General features: G+C 42.4%; 1 non-coding gene across 1 annotated transcript; it reads right to left on the minus strand.

Moving 5' to 3' along the window:
• Positions 1-19,608: 19,608 nt before the first annotated feature.
• LOC120109295 lies at positions 19,609-19,714 on the minus strand. Its single transcript, XR_005510243.1, has one exon. It is a non-coding gene; the product is annotated as a small nucleolar RNA R71 (small nucleolar RNA).
• Positions 19,715-20,600: the final 886 nt, after the last annotated feature.

Here is a 20,600-nt window from a genome sequence, read left to right on the forward strand (position 1 = left end):
TGGATGAAGAAGATTAGGGCACTTTTGTTTTCTTGTGTACTCTTTGATATTCCTTTCAAAAGTTGTTCTATCTCATGAATAGTGCCACTTTAAATAGTCTCCTACATCCATTGGACAAGCCCCAATGGTTAGAATTCAAAAACTAGCCGTTACTGACTTTGGGAAGGACAAAAAGTACATCTGCAGAACTAGCCGTTATGCTTCAGCCCGTGTTTGGGTTGGCTCAACCTGTCCTTGGGTCGACCCAACTTTCACTTGGGTCGACTCAAACATTCCTTGGGTCGACCCTCTCAGAAAACACAGAAACTTGAAATTCAGCCTTCCTTCCCTTAGGTCGACCCAACCATTCTTTGGGTCGACTCAAAGTTCACTTGGGTCGACTCAACTTCTTCTTGGGTCGACCCTCTCAGTAATTTCAGAGAACCATTTTCTGTCTTCTTTTCTGTCTTGCCTTTGGGTCGACCCTCTCAGGGTTTGGGTCGACTCAACTACTTCTTGGGTCGACCCTCTCAGTGAATCCAGAGAACCATTGTTCTGTCTTGTTTTGAGGATCTTGATGTTTGGGTCGACTCATGCTTTCCTTGGGTCGACCCAACTCACTGTTCATCTGTGCCATTTTTGCAGAAGTGTGCCAAATGATTTCCTGATGTGCCGGGGTCGACCCAATCATCCTTTGGGTCGACTCAATCCACACTTTGCTGCATCTCAAGGTTAGATTCATTCAAATAAACAATGAAATGTATCTATATCAATTTATACAAATATCTTGAGAGTAATAGTCTTATAAATGAAGTATCAATTTAACTTATAACATGCTCTAGATAATTGCTTGTTAATCATCAAAATAACACTATCATCCTCAGAAGGCACAACTAAATGCCGAAGCAATGAATGTGCTTTATTGTGCTTTAGACCGAAATGAATTCAATAGAGTCTCTACTTGCAATTCTGCAAAAGAGATTTGGGATAGACTTGAAGTGACCCACGAGGGCACAAATCAAGTAAAAGAATCTAAAATAAATATATTAGTTCATAAGTATGAATTATTTAAGATGGATTCCAATGAAACTATCACTTGCATGTTTACTAGATTTACTAACATTGTCAATGGCCTAAAAAGCCTTGGCAAAAATTATACTAACAGTGACCTTGTCAGGAAGATTCTTCATTGTTTGCCAAGGTCATGGGAGGCCAAGGTGACGGCAATCCAAGAAGCCAAGGACTTGAACAAGCTTCCACTTGAGGAGCTTCTTGGATCCCTAATGACGCACGAGCTCACAATGAAACAACACAGCAAAGAAGAATCCTCTCATAAGAAAAAGGTAATAGCTCTCAAATCTACTTCTTCTAACAAGGATTTATCTTGTAGTAGCAGCAGTGAAGAAGAAGATCATGAGGGAGATGATGATGAGGCTCTTCTCGTGCGTAAGTTCAGAAAATTCATCAACCGAAAGAAGTCCTTTCATCAAAGGAGAGGTCCCTCAAGTTCCTATTACAAGGATAAAGGTAAGAAAAGAAAAAATGAGGGAATTGGATGCTACAAATGTAAGAAGCCGGGACACTTCAGAGCGGATTGTCCTTTGCTCAAGAAGGCCAGCAAGTACAAGAAAAAGAAAGTCCTCGTCTCCACCCTATCGGACTCCGATTCATCATCATCATCATCGGATGAGGAACAAGAAGAAAAGGCCAACCTATGTTTTATGGCAAACGAAAATGAGGTAACATCTGAAACGCATTTAGATTTTATCTTTGATGAATTGTATGATGCGTTTAATGAATTAATGAATGAATATTAGACAATAAATCTTAAGAATAAAGAGCTAAAACTAACCAATCAATCTCACCTCCATAAATACGATAAATTAGTTAAGGATAAGGATTTTATCATTAAAGAAAATTTAGAACTTAAAACAAGCAAGCAAATGTTAATTCAAAAAACTAATACCTTAATTAAAGATAACGAAAAACTAACCAAGAAAATTTCTGAACTTAAAAAGGATAAACAAACTATTAGAGATAATTTCACAAAAGACTTAAATGCACTAAAAACAGAAAAACAAAAGTTGGCACTAGAACTTGAAAAGTACAAACCTTTTGTAGAAAAGTTTACATATAGTTCTGAAAAATTGGAAATGATACTTAATAGTCAACGAGCTGTGTTCAATAGAGCTGGTTTAGGGTATAAACCTAAAAATAAGCAAAAGCTCCTTAGTAATTTCTTTGTAAAAGCAGGAAAAAGCAAAACTGAGAAAATAACCTATTTTTGCTGTGGAACAATAGGACATAAAGCTAATGTGTGTGATCATAGAAAAGGAAAAGCTAAAGAAAAAATTAAAAGGGTTTGGGTTCCAAAAGGAACCAACATTACTAACCATGAAGGACCCAAGAAAACTTGGGTACCTAAAATTGTATGATTTCCTTGTGTAGGAGTGTCTTGCAGCCAAGGTCGACAAAAACTGTTGGTACTTGGATAGTGGCTGCTCAAGACACATGACGGGTGACAAAGACCAATTCTTCACCCTTGAGCCTAAGAAGGGAGATGCAGTGACATTTGGAGACAATAACCAAGGTCACATCATTGGTATAGGTAAAGTACAAATCACCTCCTCAATCTTTGTTGATAATGTACGATTAGTAGATGGTCTTAAACATAACTTACTTAGCATAAGTCAATTATGTGATAAGGGTTTTAATGTTTTGTTTAAACAATCCTTATGCATCATAACCAACTCAATTGATAATAGCTTAGTATTCAAAGGAATAAGACGTAAAAATGTCTATGTAGTAGATCTAGATGATCTTGCTAAAAACAGTCCTTGCTTAGTTGCTAGTGATACTAAGGAGAATGATGCAAGTTGGTTATGGCACCGTAAATTAGGACATGCAAGTATGGATACAATATCTAAGTTAGTTAAAAGAGATTCTGTAATAGGTTTGCCAAAACTAAAATTTGAGAAAAATAAAATCTGTGAAGCTTGTCAATATGGCAAACAATCAAGGAACTCCTTTAAATCCATAAATTGTGTCTCTACCTCTAGACCTCTTGAACTACTACACATGGATCTATTTGGACCAACTAGAACCACAAGTCTAGGTGGAAACAAATATGGTCTTGTTATTGTAGATGATTTTTCTAGATATACTTGGATCATGTTTTTAGCTCATAAAGATCAAGCATTTTCAGTATTTAAGAAATTTCATAAGGAAGTAACTAATGCTAGAGATGCTTCAGTCATAGCTATTAGAAGTGACCATGGAACAGAATTTGAAAATCATCTATTTGATGAATTTTGTAGTAAAAAGGGGATAACTCATAATTTTTCTGCACCTAGGACACCACAACAAAATGGAGTTGTAGAAAGGAAGAATAGAATCCTAGAGGAAATGGCTAGAACCATGCTATGTGAAAGTAACCTCCCTAAGTATTTTTGGGGAGAAGCCATTAATACATCATGTCATATATTAAATAGAGTTTTATTGAGACCCATTATAAAGAAAACACCTTATGAACTTTGGAAAAATAGAAAGCCCAAAGTAAACTATTTTCATGTTTTTGGGTGTAGGCGTTTCATTCATAATAATGGGAAGGATAACTTAAGTAAATTTGATTCTAAATCTGATGAAGGTATCTTTTTGGGATATTCTACATCAAGTAAAGCATATAGAGTATTTAACAAAAGAAATCTTGTTATTGAAGAGTCTATACATATTGTTTTTGATGATACTAGTGATATCTCTTCTAGCAAGAGAGTTGTTCCTGATGATGATGCAGAAATTCTTGAAGAAAAGATTGATGAGATGACATTACAAGAAGATGAACAAAAACTAATTGGAAATGCATCAACAAGCCAAGAGGCAATTGTGGATCATGGGCTGACTAGGGCTTGGAGGTATGCTCATGGGCATCCTAAGGAATTAATTTTAGATGATCCATCTCAACCTGTTAGGACTAGAGCATCTCTTAAGAACTTAAATAATCATCTAGCATTTGTCTCACACTTTGAACCTAAACACATAGAAGAAGCTGAAAAGGATGTAAATTGGATAAATGCAATGCAAGAAGAACTAAACCAATTTACTAGAAACAAGGTATGGAACCTAGTTGAACGACCCTCTGAATATTCACTAATAGGTACCAAATGGATATATAAAAATAAACTTGATAAAAATGGAATTGTGATTAGAAACAAGGCTAGACTAGTAGCAAAGGTGATGGGGACATCAGCTAGGTCCCCATTTTATTTGCATATTTGCTTATTGTTATTTCTGGGTTTATTTGTGTTTTAGGATTTATTTGTGGTTTATTTTATTCTGGGCTTATTTGCATTTTAGGGCTTATTTGTGGGGAATTATTTTATGTAAGGGGTTTATTTTAATTGTTCTTATGGGTCCCTATTTAAAGGGAACTTTTATGTTGATTAGGGTTTTAATGAAGAATTAAACATTTTCTCTCCACCTATTCTCCTCCTCTCTTCTTCTCTCCTCCTCTTCTCCTCCTCCTCCTCTTTCTCTTCTCCCTCTTCTTCTGTTCTGATTTACAATCCCGCTGAAGTTCTTCCTCCAGATTTGGTCCGGCATCAACTTGGTATCAGAGCAAGAGGCTTTGCCCCTGCTGCCAAAGTCCGATCCAGATTGTCCGAGCCTTCCTGTGAAATAGAGAAGACTGTGTTGGGCACTTCCATCTCCCGGCTACTTCTTCCAAACCGAGAGCCAAAAAAAAAAAAAAAGGAATCTTCCCCGTGGCCGAGCAGTTCCACCGTGCCCCTCCCTGCCGCCACCACCTCTTTCCATCAGATCCTCCGAAACCCTCCCTGCAGCGCCGCCTCTGGCCCTCCACCGGAGCCTGCAACCGACGCCACCACCACCGGTGTATGGCCGAGCGTCGCCGGATTCCCGGATTCCTGTGGCCGCACGAATACTACGCCGTACGTCGACCACGGACACCGGAGCGCGTCGAAGGGCCACGTGTGACTCCCTCTGCCGGAAAGAGGAACAGCATCGCCGACCTATTTTCGACCTTGTCCCTCGGCACTGTCGACGCACCCGCCGACCACCGCGCACAAGGAAATCCCGGTCGCCACCACGACCAGCCGCCGCCTGTCGCCGCCGACAACGGAGCCACCGTCATCGTTCCGTTCGGCCGTTCCGCAACCACCGCCGAAGCGGCCGGAACGCCCTCCCGAATCGATTGGGAGGTTGAAGAAGGAGTTACGGTAACGGGTCGGTTCTAAACCCGTTACCCCAACCTGATAACCCGGGTCTCCCAAAAAAAAAAAAAATCACGTGATCTGCACGTGCTGTTCTTTACAGTTATCGGAGCGGGTTTCATTCGAAACCCGAAACCGAGAACCCGAACCCGTTAAGGTTCAAGAAAAAAAAAAAAATCCCGTAGGATCACGTGACCTGCACGTGTTTCCAAAAAAAAAAAAAAAATAACCTCTATTTCTGTCGAACGGAAACCCTAGGGTTTCTGCCACCGACGCCATTGCCGCCGCCCCTGCCGTGCCTCTCTGCCGCCGACGTCTTCTCTTCCATCAACCGAGCCGTGCCGCCCCTGTGTCCGTGCCGTTCGGGCCTCACTCCGCCTTCGCCGCCTCCGCTCGTGCCGCCTCTTGCCGCCGCCGAGATCCGCCTTCGCCCGAGCCCCGTTTCTCCCTCCCGTGCCGCCTCGCCGTCGCCGTCCCCGCCGCTCCCGCGACCGCCTGAGTGCCACCACCGCCGCCGCCTATCCCTCCTTGCTTCACCGCTGTCCCTCCGCTCGCACGCCGCAAAACCACCGCTTCCACCACCATTTCACCGCCTTTTCCCCATCGAGCCGCGCCGCCTCCCCATCGCCGTCGCACGCCACCGCAGCTCCGCCCCGCCTCCTTACCACTGCCGACCGCCGCCTGCAGTTTCCCCCTTCCGCCGAGAAGCACCGAGCCCCTTCCCCTAACTCCACTTTTTCCCCACCCCCTGTTGCAGTCATCCAACTCCAAGCCACCATCGCGGGCTTCCTTGGCCCGCCTTCCACCAAACCCTTCCTTCTGGCCCTGTTGCCACTTGTCTAGCAAGCCACCAGCCCAGTCCGTCTCTACGGCCCGACTCTGTCCGTCAGCCCAAGGCCCTTGGCCGCAGGCCCTGTTTCAGGCCCAAACCAGAGTGTTCTTCAGCCCATTTCAACAGCCCAGGAAGCCTTGTGCTGTAGATGCAGGTCCATAACTCCAGCTAGCTCTGCCCGGCGCCAACTTCGTGTTCGAGACTCCACGAGCAGACGATTCTGGTCAACTGCATTCACCACAGGTAATAAGTTCTTCCTCCTTTGGGCTTGCTTATCTAAATATGTTCTAGTTCTCTTGCATGACAGCCCTATTTGGAAACTTATTTTCTTGTCAAACTGCAAAACCTAGAACATTTTCCACCACACCCGTCCTACCTACTAATTAAATCTAAATATTAAATTAGCACACCTTAGTGTCAGGACATCATCAACATCCATAGATCAGATTACTTTCGGACTTTGAATGACTGTAAAACGTGTTTGCAACCTAACTTCTTATAGTGACTAATTTTCTACTTTAATTCTGAAATAACCAAAGTACAAATTAGTAACATTTAATTTTAAGTTACTTTTGTGAAAAGTTGCTGATTTCCGAATTCATAGTAGGTTGCATTAGTGGGTTGCATCAGTAGGTTGTCCTGCATCACATTTGGACAATTAGGATTCATTAGTAGCATTGCATATCATATCACCAACTAGAGTAGTTCCTGTATGCCCACCCGTAGTGGTAGAGAGTACCTCCTCACTGACTCTCAGACCCCTTTATCCACCATGGACCCCAGAGTTATACAAGATATTCTGGAACAATTAGCTGCAATACGAGCTGATCAAGACGAATTCAAACGTGAGATCCGTGCTCTAGTACAACACCCTAGGACTCCGGAACCATCATCCCCAATCGCAGCTTATCCCGAGTTTGGTTTGACCACACCGCCTGTAGCTTTTTCCCATCCCCCTAGGAACCAACATCATCCTGATCACCAGCGCGATCTTGACGAGCGACTACTTCGTACCGTGCGAGTAGAAGCCCCCACATTTGCTGGTCAATTAGAGCCGAGCGTGTACCTTGATTGGAGAGCAGCCATGGATAATTATTTTGAGTGGTACGATATGACTGATGATAGAAGAGTACGGTTTGCCAAAATGAAGCTTATTGGGCAAGCTCACTGGTACTGGCATAACGTTGAACATCGGCGTGAGACCCAAAGGCTTCCACGCATCACCGCTTGGGAGGATATGAAAGAAAAACTGAATGAGAAGTATCTGCCATTCTCTTACCGACAACGCCTTATGGATAGGTGGCAGAAACTAACTCAAGGAACCTCAACTGTTGCCGATTACATTGCACGATTTGAGGAGTTTCACATGAGGTGCGGTGTAATCGAAGAGGAGACTGTTACTCTTTCTAGGTTTCGAGCAGGACTCCGCGAGGAGATCCAGAAAGAATTGATCCTCCGAAAGATTACTACCCTTGGCCAGGCATACCAATTGGCTCAAGATGTGGATAGTTTTTTACGAGTCCCTGTGGTGAGACGTACCGACTCTCGGTTCTTACCCCCAGGAGCCCGACCTAATCAAAGCCATCTTCCACAACCCAGACCACTCTCCAACCATCCTACCCAGCCCGGTTCTAGCCAAACACCGACTAGGACGTTCCCGGTGCCTGCTCAAAGTACATCAACTGATAAAGGAAAAGGCATATTAGGGTCCAACCCGCCCTTAAGAAACCAAACCCAGTGTTTCAGGTGCCAAAAGTTTGGCCATATTGCGTCCCAATGTAACGCCAAGACCTATTTAATGACTAAATTGGAAGCAGGAACCCAGGATACTGAATGTGTCGAAGAAGTCTATGAACCAAACATTGAGGATTTTGTAGATGACTTTGGAGATGAAAAGACCGGGTTAGAGTTTGTTCAGACTGAATACCAAAATGAGCCCACTGATAGGAATGACCAAAACCATAGGCTCCATGTGGTTAGTTGCACACTAGCCCAAACAAAGACCGAACAGGACTGGCGAAGAACCTCCCTATTTTACACACTTATTAAGATCAATGATAAAACATGCAAAATCTTATTTGATAGCGGGAGTTGCATCAATGCCATTGCGTCTGGAGTTGTTTCTCGCCTTGGCCTGAAATCTACCCCTCATCCTAATCCATATAAAGTAGCCTGGGTAGATAAGACGTCCATTTCGGTTTCAGAAAGATGCCTTGTCCCGATTCAATTCCTATCTTATAAAGACGAGATTTGGTGCGACTGCCTTCCGATGGACGTAGGTCAAGTCATTCTAGGAAGATCTTGGTTATACGATAGGGACGTCACACTTCATGGTCGGTCAAATTCGTGTAGTTTTATGTTCCAGGGTCGGAAAATTATACTGAATTAATTGCCTCCTAGGGAGCCCGGCCCTGAGAAGAAGGGTGCTACACCACAAAAAGATGAGTCACTTCACATCATTACTTCGAAAGAGGTAATGAAAGATATCGAAAGCCATTCACCTGTGTTCGCCCTTGTGGTTAGAGTTATCAGTGTGGAGTCAAATGCTGAACATCCGGCCGCCGTAGTTCCTCTGTTGGAGGAGTTTCACTCTGTCTTCCCCACTGATCTTCCAGAGGCACTCCCTCCAATGCGTGATATCCAGCACGTAATTGATCTCATTCCTGGAGCGTCACTGCCAAATCTTCCCCACCATAGACTCAATCCAAACTAGCACACTGAACTGAAACGCCAAGTTGACGAATTAGTCACTCGAGGGTATATTCGTGAGAGTTTGAGTCCCTGTGCTGTACCTGAACTCCTCACTCCCAAGAAAGATGGCTCTTGGAGGATGTGCGTCGATAGCCGTGCTATCAATAAAATCACGATTAAGTATCATTTTCCCATTCCTAGGCTGGACGACCTTTTAGACTATATGTCTGGTGCTACAGTTTTTTCCAAGATCGACCTAAAGAGTGGGTACCACCAGATTCGGATTCGTCCTGGGGATGAATGGAAAACTGCATTCAAAACCAAAGATGGACTCTACGAATGGTTAGTAAAGCCTTTCGGATTAACAAATGCTCCAAGTACTTTTATGAGGGTGATGACACAGATCTTTCGACCTTTCTTGAACAAATTTGTCGTTGTATACTTTGATGACATCCTCATTTATAGTCAAACTCAAGAGCTCCATCTCTCACACCTAAGGCAGGTTTGTGAAGTCCTACGGAAAGAAAGCTTCTTTGCAAACCCTAAGAAGTGTGCCTTCCTGACTGATCACGTCACTTTCTTAGGGTTCATAGTGTCTTCCAAGGGTGTCTCCGCTGATCCAGAAAAAGTAAGCGCGATAGTCGATTGGCCTGAGCCCAAGACCTTAGCACAAGTACGTAGTTTTCATGGTCTGGCTACTTTCTATCGTCGCTTCATTAGAAATTTTAGTTCAATAATGTCTCCCATCACAGATTGCATGAAGAAAGGAGACTTTATCTGGACTAAGTCGGCATCCCAAGCATTTAAAGATATTAAGCATAGGATGACCGAAGCACCTGTCTTGCGCCTCCCCGATTTCACTAAGGTATTCGAGGTCGCATGTGATGCCTCTGGCGTTGGCATAGGTGGTGTGTTAAGCCAAGAAGGTCACCCTGTCGCGTTCTTTAGCGAAAAGTTAAGTGATGGCAGGTTGCGTTATTCCACCTATGATAAGGAATTCTATGCGGTAGTGCAAACTTTGCGACATTGGCGACACTATTTACTACCGCAAGAATTTGTTCTGTATTCAGACCATGAGGCTTTAAAGTATCTCAATTCTCAAAAGAAATTAAACCTTCGACATGGCCGATGGATTGAGTTTCTACAAGCCTATACTTTTGTGCTGAAACATAAAGCTGGAGTTGAGAATAAGGCTGCTGATGCGCTCAGTCGACGGATCTTCCTCCTATCCATGATGAGCACTGAAGTAATTGGTTTTGAAAGGCTCAGGGAACAATATACCACCTGTCCCGATTTTAGAAATGTATACCTGACCTTACGAGATGGAGTAGAGAGAGAGCACGATGATTTCTTTTTACACGATGATTATCTCTTTCGCTCCGACCGTTTGTGTATTCCTCGAACTTCTTTGAGAGATTTTCTAGCATGGGAAGTACACGCTGGAGGACTGTCTGGGCATTTCGGGAGAGACAAAACCATTGAGATGGTGGAAAGACGTTTCTTCTGGCCGAGTCTCAAGAGAGACGTGGCCAAGATCGTCGCTCAGTGCTGCACATGTCAATTAGCCAAACAACGTAAACAGAACACTGGGCTTTACACTCCACTACCTGTTCCTGATTGTCCGTGGCAAGATGTTAGCATGGATTTTGTGTTAGGGCTTCCACGTAGCTCGACCAAACACGATTCCATTTTTGTAGTAGTGGACTAATTCTCTAAAATGGCTCATTTTCTCCCATGTTCTAAGACTTCTGATGCTTCTAGGATTGTGAAACTCCATTTTGACGAAGTCGTTAGACTCCATGGTCTTCCTAAATCTATTGTGTCCGATAGGGATGTTAAATTTATGAGCTATTTTTGGAAAACTCTTTGGCACATGATGGGTACCAAATTAAAATTTTCCTCTGCCTATCATCCCCAAACTGATGGCCAGACCGAAGTTGTCAACCAAAGTCTAGGGAGTCTTCTCAGATGTCTGGTAGGTGAGCATACTAGGACTTGGGATCTCGTGTTACCAACTGCCGAGTTTGCATATAATAGTTCGGTCAATAGGACCATAGGCATGAGTCCTTTTGAAGTGGTGAATGGCTATAAACCTAGGCAACCCATAGACTTGATTCCCATGTCTCATCAACATAGAGTCTCTGAGTCTGCACAATCATTTGCGTCACACCTGCATTCATTGCATCAGGAGATCAGCAAACTTATTCACTCTAATAACTTAAAATATAAATTCTTTGCTGATTTGCACCGACGTTATAAAGAATTAAATGTAGGTGATTCAGTCATGGTAAGAATTAGACCTGAACGACTTCCTTCGGGGACGTTCAAAAAGTTGCAATCTCGTAGTGCGGGACCGTTCAAAGTCCTAAAGAAAATCAGTTCGAATGCATATGTTGTAGATCTTCCTGAAGACTATGGGATTAGTGCGACATTTAATATTGAAGATTTAGTCCCATACAAGAAATCAACATTCATTCCTTCTGACCCTTTTGTTGATACATCCACTGTTGTTGATCATCCTACTCTAGCACCTGCTAGTGAGCCTCCACCTCCACAGTTTCATGCACGCAGAGAACACATAGAACATATATTAGATGAGCAGGTTATATCTACCAGGAGAGGAAGCTACCAACGTTACCTTGTTCGGTGAAAAGGTCGACCCGAATCAGATGTGTCGTGGATTTCGCGAGCTGAGTTGCAGCGCCTTGACCCGGATCTTCTGGAGCAGTACGACAGCCGACCCGATTTACACTCGACGGGGTCGAGTTTTTCTCACCCGGGAGGAGTTGATGGGGACATCAGCTAGGTCCCCATTTTATTTGCATATTTGCTTATTGTTATTTCTGGGTTTATTTGTGTTTTAGGATTTATTTGTGGTTTATTTTATTCTGGGCTTATTTGCATTTTAGGGCTTATTTGTGGGGAATTATTTTATGTAAGGGGTTTATTTTAATTGTTCTTATGGGTCCCTATTTAAAGGGAACTTTTATGTTGATTAGGGTTTTAATGAAGAATTAAACATTTTTTCTCCACCTATTCTCCTCCTCTCTTCTTCTCTCCTCCTCTTCTCCTCCTCTCTTCTTCTCTCCTCCTCTTCTCCTCCTCCTCCTCTTTCTCTTCTCCCTCTTCTTCTGTTCTGATTTACAATCCCGCTGAAGTTCTTCCTCCAGATTTGGTCCGGCATCAAAAGGGCTATAATCAAGAAGAAGGTATAGACTTTGATGAAACCTTTGCTCCTGTAGCTAGACTTGAGGCAATTAGATTGTTATTAGCATTTGCATGCTCTAAAGACTTCAAATTATTTCAAATGGATGTAAAAAGTGCATTTTTGAATGGGTATATTAATGAGGAGGTGTATGTAGAACAACCTCCTGGTTTTGAAAATCATCAATACCCCAATCATGTTTACAAACTAAATAAAGCACTTTATGGTCTAAAGCAAGCTCCTAGAGCTTGGTATGAAAGACTTAGCAAATTTCTACTAGACCATGAGTTCTCTAGAGGAAATGTAGATACAACACTGTTTTTAAAGAAGAAAAATAAAGAAATGTTAGTAGTGCAGATTTATGTTGATGATATTATTTTCGGTGCTACTAACAATCGCCTCTGCGAAGAATTTGTTGACTTGATGCAGAGTGAATTTGAAATGAGCATGATGGGAGAGCTGAACTATTTTCTCGGGCTACAAATAAAACAATCTAAAGAGGGCATCTTCATCTGTCAAGCGAAATACATCAAAGAGATGCTCAAGAAGTTTGATATGGAAGGAAACAAGCCAATCAGCACACCCATGGGTACGTCATGCAAACTTGATAAAAATGAATCAGGTAAGTCAGTAGATCAAAAGATGTATAGAGGTATGATAGGATCTTTATTATATCTTACTGCAAGTAGACCTGATATCATGTTTAGTGTATGCATGTGTGCTAGATATCAATCTAATCCTAAGGAATCACATTTAATAGCTGTTAAGAGAATCTTTAAATACCTAATAGGAACAAAAACCATAGGTCTATGGTACTCTAAAGATTCAAGCATAAATTTAATTGGGTACACTGATTCAGACTTCGCTGGTTGTAAACTTGATAGAAAAAGCACCAGCGGATCATGTCAATTCTTAGAAGAAAATTTAATCTCTTGGTTTAGCAAGAAACAAAACTCGGTTGCATTATCTACAGCTGAAGCCGAATATGTTGCTGCCGGAAGTTGTTGTGCTCAAATCTTGTGGATTAAACAACAACTTGAAGATTATGGCATTAAACAAGATAAAATTCCTATTAACTGTGATAATACAAGTGCCATTAATCTAACTAAGAATCCAATTCAGCACTCAAGAACTAAACATATTGAGATAAGACATCACTTCATAAGAGATCATGTACTGAATGGTGATGTGACACTTCAATTTATGTGTACTGATGATCAACTTACTAATATCTTCACAAAACCCCTAAGTGAGGATCGATTTTGCATACTTAGAAGAGGGTTAGGAGTGATTGATCCATTCTCGTGATACTCTCCTCTAATTCATAGATTTTGAGGATTAGTCTAAGGTAAACATAGGACTTCTTATCTATGATCATCAATTTAGCTCCTAAATCATGGATAAGTCTATAACTATCTCTAGTGGCACGAAAATAACATGATTTTTGGGTGCGTGCCAGAGTTCGAGTCGACTCGGATACATTTTAGAGTCGGCTCATGGGGGAGTCGACTCGCGTATATTTCGGAGTCGACTTGAGGTCGATGGCATCATGGGGGGAGTCGACTCGCGCATATTTTGGAGTCGACTCGAGGTCGAGTCGACTCGCGACTTACTGGAGTCGACTCGAGGTCGGGAATCCGATGTTTTAACCCTAATCGAAACGTTCAATCGACACTTCTATTCACCGCCGTCACTGTTTCAAAAACCCTAGAGTCGTCTCTGACCTCGTCTCCGACCCTTGTTAGGCCATTTCCGTCGAGTTTTCCTCCGTCCCTCGTGTCCTTTACCCCTCCTTAGGTCTAGGATGCCTCGCAAAGCCACTGTCCCGAGCCGAAAAAGGCCCCATTCCGCGAGCGGCACCGAGCGACGGTCAAAGGCTCGGAATGAACCCGCAAGGCCACAACCTCCGGTTCCCTCCCCGCCGAGGCCGGTTCCCTCGCGTCCGTGCGCCGGGAAGGCGGTCTCCACCGGGAGAAAAGTCAACTTTGACTTCCTCTCCCGAGAAGGCTTTACCCTAGGGCATCGGTTAAGGGCTCAAGGGTTAGAAAGGTTTTATTCCCTAGATCTCCCTACTTACCCGGGGTTAGTTAGGGAATTTTACGGTACTGTAGCTAGGGGTAATGGTGGTATTCAGGGAACTGTAGCGGGTGTCCCTATATTTATTTCGGAGGACTTCATTGCTCAAGTCCTCCATCTTCCCCAAGTAGGGGTGTCTCCCTCTCACCTCGCGGATAGGACTGAGGCCCTTACGGCCATACTAGAGAGTCGACCTCAGTCCCCCCTAGAAGAGGTGTCTGCAAATCAGCTATCAGCTGAAATGCGGCTCCTCTTAAGTATCATATCTAGGACCCTCTTTCCCAAGACAGGCCGTTTTGCTTTTGTGTCTGAGAGGGACCTAGCCCTGATGTTCTACATACTTCAAGATACTCCAATCAACTTCCCAAAACTCATCTACAGATACATCTGTGAACCATTAGATAAGCCTAGATTGAGTCTCCCGTATGGTATGCTATTCACCCTCATCTTTAGGGAGTTAGGGGTTCCTATTCCTGAGGGAGAACCCTCTCACTCACTGCATCACACTGACCGAATGGGTGAGGGGACTCTCCATAGGATGGGGTTCCATAGAGTCGAGGGAGTCTGGGTACGGAGACCATCCACTTCCACACCTTCTGACCCTACTACTCGACACTTCCCCAGCCCTGATCATGACTCAGATTTTTCCACCTATCCCTCCACTTCAGCACCATCTACTTCAGCCGGACCCTCCACTGCACCACCTTCTCAGCCACTGGAGGTCCGGATATCTTCTGAGCAGCTCCGGGAGTTGCGGCAGGAGATCGTGAGGGAGCTACGGGACGACCTACTGAGGGAGCTCCGAGGTCCTCAGAGTGCTCCCTCCACCCAGCTAATACCCTCCTTAGCAGCCGTGACAGAGATGGTTGCAAATCTGAGGGAGGAGATATTCAACATCCGAAGCCTAGTTCAAGGACAATACTGGAACATAAGTGACGTCAAGGATGACACAAGGGAGATGCAAGATAGCATCAAAAAGGAACTAGGCAACCAGAGTCAGGGTGCTGAGAGACTAGCCAACGCACTGATCTTCAAGCTCGACACCCTCCAAGAAAGTGTGAACAACATATCAACTATTCAGTCTAGAGCCACCTCGGAGATTCTTGAACAACTGGGAAACATCAATGAGGGGCTAAGCATGGTCATCAAACACACTAGACTGAGCAAGGGCTAGAGTTGCATATTTTTCTTTACTTTATGTTGTACAGTCCCTTGAGGACTCACTTGATATGTAATCACACTTGTACTTAATTTTGGATAAATACAATGAGTAGAACTTCTTTTCAAAAATTGTGCATTCTTGAGTTTTTGCATCTTACTGTGCTTTCTGCCTTTTTGCTATGATGACAAAAAGGGAGAGAAAATATATTGAATAGACATGTAAAGGGAATCAATAAAAAGAAAACTTTTAAAGCACAAAATAATTTGTTCTAAGTGGATTCGATACCTCGAGGCTCATTATCTCTCTGTTGGGGCTCCTAAAGGAGTAATCTCCAGAATCTATTCAAGAGATATTCGGAGATTAGTTGAATCATACTCAAGAATAAATTGGCAGATTTTCCCTCTAAAACCAAAAATTTAAGTTCAAAAGCTTCAATACACTAAAAGAAAATTCAGAGAATCTAAACAAAGTTGAATGCATGTGTTAAGGGGGAGAATCTGAAATCTTAAGAAAGCAAACTCATTAGATATATATAAGCCAAACAATTAATTGCATGACATGAAGGCTTATATAATTCCAAATGAAAGGGGGAGCTTTAACTTCAGAATTTACTGTTTCACACCTTTCAGTTTTGGATAATTTAAATGACTAGACACTTGAATTCATTTTAAAACTTTACTATAAATCTCTTTTTTGGTTGAGCAATTCACTTTACAAACACTCAATGTTTTATCATCATCAAAAAGGGGGAGATTGTGGAGTGATTGATTATAACCCTATTTGATTTTGATGAGCTCAAAGCATTTGAGTATATCTTATGTTATACTAATGAATTCAATCTAGTGTTTCAGTCAAATATTTGTAAATTTATGTTCAAGTGTCTCTAGCTTTGGTTCAATACACTTTGGATAAGTAAGGAATTCAATTTGAACCAAAGTCTGAATCTCGAGTCGACTCCGGAAGATTATGAGTCGACTCCAAGCGTATCAGAAGCTCTGGCACAAGCTCGAGTCGACTCCTGCACATTACGAGTCGACCCCGACTGAGAACAGACAGCCGGACAGAAAGATTCATCTCAGAACCTGTCAACGAGTCGACTCGTGAAGAATTCGAGTCGACTCCGATGCTTGCCGAGTCGACTCCAGCATAGTACGAGTCGACTCCATGGAGTAACAGACAGAAAGACAGAGAAGCCATTTTGGACTCTAAGAGCCGAGTCGACTTCCGAAGAACTCGAGTCGACTCCGACGGTTGGCAGGTCGACTCCTAAGGAAGCAAGAGTCGACTCCCAGAGAAATACAAGGCTAAAAGTCAGAGAGCCAACTTCGATGTCTGAGAGCCGAGTTGACTCCCGCAAAGTTCGAGTCGACTCCAAGGCAGTTCAACTCCAAAGACAGAAGATCGGTATTTCGTGTCTGAGAGCCGAGTCGACTCCCGCAAAGTCCGAGTCGACTCCGAGATAGTTCAAGTTCAAAGATAGAAGACCTGTCTCTCCGGCTCTGAGAGCCGAGTCGACTCCAAGGAAATCCGAGTCGACTCGAGGAAGTAAAATCGAGAGGATGAGTTTTGAAGCCCTGAAGATCGAGTCATCTCCAGAAGGGAAAGTCATCTCCGGATAATTGGCGAGTCGACTCCAGGTTCAGCCGAGTCGACTCCAAAACGGGACGGCACTCGATTTCAAATTTTGAACAGTGGGCGAGTCATCTCCAGTAAAGCATGAGTCGACTCCAGCAACACTCGAGTCAACTCCTGATCGAGCGAGTCGACTCCGATCCCAACGGACATTTTGTCAGGAGTTGCAGAATGTGCAGAACAGCCTTGAATCTGTGTCTAACGGCTATTTTTCTTTGGAAATGGCTTAAATAGCCTGAGTGAACAGTAATAGAAAAAGAAAGAGAGACTCCATTCAAAGCAAAAGGGATTTTCACCAACCAAAAGCTCTCTAGAGTGATTATACGAAAAAGAAGGAAGAAGTGCATTGAAGTCGACTCTCCAACTGTCTTCCTCACATTCAAGGCTCTCCTCCTGACAGCAAGTCTACATCAAATTCAAGAGGAGTCAAAGAGTTTGAAAAGCCCCTTCCTCCATCTCCAAAATCAGTTTGAGGGCTTCTTACTCTTCCTTGCTTAAATTGTTTAAATACGCTTTTGAGAAGCTTCCTTTTTGTTTGTGTCAAACTATTTGTTACTTACTTGATTCAATCAGGGGATTGAATCAAGGGTGTTAAGGTTTGTTGGTGAGCCAAGGTTAAAACCAATGGTGTAAGGGTTTGATTGTGATCTCGAAAAAACAATCGGGTGGTTCTAGTCGGTGAGCCTGTGAAAACCGACCGAGTTCGTTGTGATCTTGTAAAACAACAAGTTGGGTTGTGAACTTGTAAAACAACCGGCTGTAATCCGAGGGATTATAGTGAACTCCCAAGTGAGGCTTGGGAAGTGGACGTAGGAGCAAGGGTTAGCTCCGAACCACTATAAAATTGCTTGTGTTTGTGATTGTTTTATTGTCTCTTCCTTTTCCTTCATCCACTGCATATAGCAACTAATTAATCCACTCGCAAAAGTTTTAATTAGTTACTCACAAAGTCTTTTAATTGCAATAATTATTTTAAAACCCAATTCACCCCCCCTCTTGGGTTGTCTATCTGGGCAACATCCATGCCTAGGAAGATGAGGTGTACTACACCCTAGGTTAGCATAATTAGGTAGACACTTCTTGCTATACCGAAGATGGATTTTCTTAAAACTCTTTATGCTTTTATTTTAAAAGGCTTGTAGCCAATATTGCATGCCTCTCCAAAAGATAAAAAAATAAAGAATACAAACCCTGATGCAATGCTATGTGGTGGACTCCAAATCCTAGATCCATTTATTCTGATAAATTCTAATTCGCACTCATAGTTTAATTTAGTTAAATCAAGTTAGCAAATTCTTCTTCATGATTTATTTTTAAAAGAAAAATAACTTATTCTACAATCCCTGTGGACCGACACCCGTAATCACTATCCTACAGGGTATGTGCTATTACGTGGTTTATTTTTGAAATTGAAATAACCGATCAATTTTTGGCGCCGTTGCCGGAGATTGCTAGCATAGTTATTTTTCCTATCATTAAAAAATTAATTAATTAAAAAAAAACTTCAAAAAATATATATATATCTAAAATAAAATAAAAAAATTATTTTCTATTATTGTTACTTTTCTTATCTCCTTTTTTCTCTTCTACTATTTTTTTTTAAATTTTTTTTGGTCTTATTTGATCAGGAATCGAAGGAAAAATCTAGGATGATCAAAAGGAGAAATAGCTAGAAAAGGAATGCTGTAAAGGTTTGCCTAAAAAAAATTTAAATTGCTGGGAAAATTTTCTTTGGTAACCTCTAAACCTTTCTTATTTAAATTAATTATTAGCTTGAAATTTTGTGGTGATTGTTTAATTTTAATTTCAGCAAAATTGTGAATGCATGCCTGATACACATTCACCAATTAATCTGCACTTAGTAAGGGCAATCACCCCAACAAGATAAGAGCCAGATTTCATCACCGGACTCTTGCCCAACTTAGGTGAACTCAATCTCACATAGTGTCACTTTAATTAAAACCAATTAGACGTTGGCTCCTAGGGACATTCGAGCTCAATAGGATGAAGATCACCGAAAGTTGCACCAATTTCGCTCTGTGGCTTAGTTGATGTCTAGGCAAGCTTTGTCCCTATAAGGAAGACAGTTCATCTGTTCGAGATAAGTGGGTTTTAAGTGGGACCTTTGCGAATGCATCGTGACCCCTCCACTTACCTGGGAGCTTACCTGATCAACTCGGTTCATTAGACCGGATTGGAGGCTTAGGTGCCCTCTTCAAACTAGTTAGGAGCTGTCTAGTGATTTTAGGACAAATACAAGATTTATGTATTTTTCTTTTATTGCATGCTTGATTGATCAAGTACTAGTGTATGCAAGGGAGTCGTTCTAGAGTACGTGACCTATTACCTTTTGACCCTGAAATAGAACGGACCCTTAGAAGTATTCGAGCTGAGATCAGAACAATAGAATCATCCCCACTTGTTGAGATGGCTGAAGAACAACCCAAACTCCTGAGGGAGTACTTTACTCCCACCATTTACACTTCCCCATCTTGCATTCGATTACCTGAAGTAGCAGCTGTACAATATGAAATAAAGTCTAGTGTGATCCAAATGCTCCCATCTTTTTATGGGCTCACCAATGAAGAACCATATAAATACTTAGATGAATTTCTTGAGATTTGCACAACTGTCAAGATTCAGAACTTCACTGATGATGCTCTGAAACTTAGATTATTCTCCTTCTTCCTTAAAGATAGAGCCAAACAATGGCTGAATTCTTTAGAAGCCAACTCGATTCGTTCTTGGGATCAAATGCAACAAGAATTTCTTAAAAAATACTTTCCCATAGGAAGAACAAACCAGTTTAGATGTGCCATTACAAGCTTCTCCCAAACCGAGGGAGAAGAATTTCATGAAACTTGAGAGAGATTTCGGGACCTAATCCGTAAATGCCCTCATCATCAAATACCTAAGTGGCAGCTAGTGCAATGTTTCTATGACGGATTGACTGAACGAAACCGTCAGATAATTGATGCCGCATGCGGGGGGACATTCATGCTTCAAAATGAGCATGAAGCATGGCAATTATTTGAAAATCTTAATGAAAACTCCCTCCACCATGCTTCCTGTTCTCGTCAAGCACCCCTGAGTTCTCAAAGAAAAGGGACCATTTGTGAAATAAGTCATTCCATGGACCTGTCTAGCAAGGTAGATGCATTGTCCCATAAGATTGATCAATTGATGATAGGAGGACATATCGTTAGCTCTTCCCAAGCACAAGTGTGTGCTATCTGTTCTAGCCCATCGCACCCTATTCATGAGTGCCCCTCAGCACCTCAATTTCCCGAACTCGTGCAAGAACATATCAATGCTGCCCAAACACAGCCCAGACCGGGTAATGACCCATTTTCCAATACATATAACCCGGGATGGCGGAATCATCCAAATTTTTCTTGGAGGCAGCAAGCTTCGAATACTGCCCAACCCTACTCCCAAAATTTTCAAAACTCTCAGAATTTTCATCTCTACCATCCCTCAACTCAATTTCAACACCCTCCTCCTCCAACCCAAAGAAATACAGCCTTTGAGGAGAGTGTTGACTGCCTTTCAAGGTTTGGAGGCAAACACACAACTATTGCACTCTCACACGCAATCAATTGCTAAGCTAGAATCCCAAATGGGTCAACTAGCCAATGCATTAAACAAGCGAGAGGAAGGTAAGCTTCCAAGTCAACCAATGAGTAATCCAAGGGGACAATACGTGGCTCAAGAAACTCGACTAAATCATGAGCAAGCAAATGCTTTGACTACCCTGAGGAGTGGACGTATAATAGATAATAAAGTTGGGAAGGG

Source organism: Phoenix dactylifera, unplaced genomic scaffold, assembly GCF_009389715.1.
Source record: "Phoenix dactylifera cultivar Barhee BC4 unplaced genomic scaffold, palm_55x_up_171113_PBpolish2nd_filt_p 001997F, whole genome shotgun sequence".
NCBI classification, from domain to species: Eukaryota; Viridiplantae; Streptophyta; class Magnoliopsida; order Arecales; family Arecaceae; genus Phoenix; species Phoenix dactylifera.